This window comes from Pan paniscus, chromosome 2 (genome assembly GCF_029289425.2).
Source record: "Pan paniscus chromosome 2, NHGRI_mPanPan1-v2.0_pri, whole genome shotgun sequence".
Classification (NCBI taxonomy): domain Eukaryota; kingdom Metazoa; phylum Chordata; class Mammalia; order Primates; family Hominidae; genus Pan; species Pan paniscus.
This window is the reverse complement of record NC_085926.1, coordinates 108,625,384-108,629,318: the sequence shown is the minus strand read 5'-3', so window position 1 is coordinate 108,629,318 and position 3,935 is coordinate 108,625,384.

Below are 3,935 nucleotides of genomic sequence, written 5' to 3'. Positions count from 1 at the left end.
GGTTAGACAGCTGTACCAATATATGTGACCTTCTTCCTATGAGGCTTAGAGAACTGTAATTAGGCTATTGGTTTCTGCTGTGGTTCTGGCCAGGTTGGCAGAGGGCTGTACCCTGGAGCAATTTCTATGCCAGTTTTGAGGAGGAATCCAGCTGACATTGTTAAAGTTCAAGTGCACAAAATGCCAGGCCTGACAAGACAAAAAGATATGCTGCTGGTAACAAATAAACAGGAGCCAAGAGGCACAATAGACAACTTCAATCAATTTATTTCCATCTGTTCATATCCACTTAACTACCCTGAGTTTATTTAGAGACAATTATCCATGGCAACAAACTACATCAGTCCCTCTGAGGAGTTTGTAATTTTTCATAAAAAGACTCAATGAAAATTCAAAACCAAGTGATATCACAGTATAATCCCCAAACTAGCTATTGTTAATTACAAAATAAAATTAAACCTGCTGAAGGGGAAGCAACGTGATGCACTCCACTCTTTATAGTGGTGTTAAGAGGAAGAAGTGTAATTTTCTTCAGAAAGAAACACTCAGGTAGAAGATTATGGATGAAATAAACAAATCATACTTGGCTACTGCTTTGGAAATCCTAAATTTCTTTGCCTTGTCTGAGCAAAGCCAGTATTCATTACTATCAATCAAATGAACAAATAAAAATATTGACTTTCCTCCCCATTGGTGCTTTAGAAAAAATTTCCATGGACTTTTAAAGTGTGAATTTAGTTGCTTCCTTCTATTTAAAGTATTTCACCAACTAATTAGCAGGGTAAGAATGTAGTTCACCTATAAATAAATTTAAGTTTTGAAAATAATCCAGTTTGAAGGTTGAAATTTCCCATTATGCTGGACATTTAAATGTGGATATTTAGCATTATTTAAACTCTATGTACCTGCCAAAATTAACCATCTTCCCTCCCGCTTGGTTTCTTGTGTTTTTTTAAAATTTTATTTATTTTTCTTTTTTTGAGAAGGAGTCTCGCTCTTTTGCCCAGGCTGGAGTGCTGTGGCAAGATCTCGGCTCACTGCAAGATCCGCCTCCCAGGTTCACGCCATTCTCCTGCCTCAGCCTCCCGAGTAGCTGGGACTACAGGTGCCGCCACCGCGCCTGGCTAATTTTTTGTATCTTTAGTAGAGACGGGGTTTCACCGTGGTCTCGATCTCCTGACCTCGTGATCCGCCCACCTCAGCCTCCTAAAGTGCTAGGATTACAGGCGTGAGCCACCACACCCGGCTGGTTTCTTGTTTTACCTTAACTATTTCTGTAGACAGTATCACCAGTCTTCTGGATCTTGACTAGAAACTTTGAAGTCATTGTTATTGCCATCTTTTCTTTTGAATATTAATGGTAATTAGCATTATTTGTATTATTAATCAAGAAGACATAACTCTTTAAAAATGTGTTCTTCACCACGTTTCTAGCACTCATTCCACTCTTTTCACTATAACGGTGACCACTGTCATTTGTGCTCTTCTCATCTCATGCATTAATTATGATAGCCTGCTAATTTCTTTCACTCACTTTGCCACATTACTGATTAATCTTCCTAAAAATATTGATTTAATACTCTAAGTGGTTTGCTAACAATGTTTCTCTAATCAGTTTTTCTACTTCTTTCCATTGTAAATTATTTTAAAATTTTATTTTCTAATTGTTTCCATAACTCAGAATATTTACATCTTATAGGGATAGTCTAGACTAAAAAATCAACTATATCATTATATCTTCTCTGGGGATACTTAATTTTTTAATCAATTTTGATTTCTCATTTGCCCTATCAACTCCAGAGAGTATTGATATAATGCCATTAAAATATTGATTAATTGTTGCTAAACAGATTATTAATCAGGGCCAACCATTGTGGCTCCCACCTGTAATCCCAGCACTTTGGGAGTCTGAGGCAGGAGGATTGCTTGAGCCCAGGAATTTGAGAACAGCCTGGACAACATAGTGAGACACCGTCTCTAAAAAAGAATTTAAAAATTAGCTGGGCATGGTTGTGTGTGCCTGGAGTCCCAGCTATTTGGGAGGTTGAGGTGGGAGGATTGCTTGATCAAGCCCAGGAGGTCGAGGCTGTAGTGAGCTGTGATTGTGCCACTGCAATCCAGCTTGGGCAACAGAGTGAGACCTTGTCTCTCAAAACAAAAGAAAACCAAACCAAACCAAAAAACATAAACAAACAAACAAAAAACTACATTAACCAAATTTTGGAGTTTTGAGGAAAGGAGTCTCCTGTAAAACAGACAATATAAATTCTTTTTTTTTTTTTTTTTGAGTCGGAGTTTCACTCTTGTTGTCCAGGCTGGAGTGCAATGGAGATATCTCAGGTCACTGCAACCTCCGCCTCTCAAATTCAAGCAATTCTCCTGCCTCAGCCTCCTGAGTAGTTGGGATTACAGGCATGCACCACCACACCCGGCTAATTTTGTATTCTTAGTAGAAACGGGGTTTCTCCATGTTGGCCAGGATGGTCTCGAACTCCCGATCTCAGATCCGCCCACCTTGGCCTCCCAAAGTGCTGGGATTACTAGCATGAGCCACCGTGCCTGGCAGCAATATAAATATTTAAGTGTTGAGAAGGCAATCACTTCAAATGAGTGAAAAATGAAGGGGTGGACCTATGTATAGTTTATATACCTATTCAATTGAAACTGAACATTGTTGATTTGACACATGTATTACTGTCACAACAGTGAAGAGGCATAAATGGTTTTAAGTCATAAAATGATTATAGTTAGTATGTATTTTTCACATTTGAATTACATTTTATGCTATTTTCCCTGATACCATATACAGTCAATTCACCAAGTAATGCACATTAAATACCTACTGCATCCCAGGTAATGTGTTGGATATAACGTAAGTTAATTTTTTATCTGTGTTCACAGCATTTACACAGACATATGCACAGCACATATCTAAATGTATAGTATACTTACATCAGAACAAGCCTTGTATATAAGGCAAAGTCCAAATACTGAGATCACTGTATATATCTAAAACAAGAAAATTAACTCTTGGAATTGATTCAACAGGTGCTAGAATCTCTGGGAAGCCAAATAGCTAGTGAGGCAATCAAGCAATCAGAATTAGCAGGAAGTCCCTATCACCTGGCTAGATAGACAGAGAGGAGGTTCCACAGGAACTGGACCACAGTCCATTTGTCCAACAGGAGCTGTTGTCATGGAGGAAACATAGCCACTGCTGAAGACACTACAGGAAATAGAGAAGGCAGAGAAGTACCTCAGCTTACTTCCTCATCCTATCCTCCAATCCCCTGCCACTGTCTTCTTATTGGCCAAATCTATCCAGAGGCCCAGAGGCAGAAGATCCTAGGAAATATTATTTCTTGTGGAACAAAAACAGAGCAGGGGAAGGGGGGGATGCACTAAGCTGGAGACTGATAGGAAGCCCTTTGTCAAGTGATGCTATGACTGAGACAGGAAGACTTCTAGATTTATTTGCCCACTCTGGACACTGAAAACCTGGCATCCATTTAATTAAGTTTATCACTGGCATCCATTTAATTAAGTTTCTTTTCAATTTCTGAAAAGTTATTTTAGTTTGAGTTTTCAAAAAGACCACATAAAGATGAGAATTAACACCCATTTTATAGAATTAACTGTATGCCATTTATAAAACTGTAGGATAAACAGGTATATATACACAACCACTTTCATATCCTAAACTATAATTATTTATATAATTCTGTTACTATCTTAAGGACTTCTACATATGATAAACCACCCCTATAAGTATTTGTGAAACCCTTAGGTGTGTGTGGCTATGAGAAAAATGTGTAGCTTTTCTATACAGAACCTTAACCCTTAAGAAAATAAACTGTGCCTTATTTGTGTGCATGTGTGTGCATGTGTGTATGTGTGTGTGTGTGAGAGAGAGAGACATACAGAGAGAGAGAGAT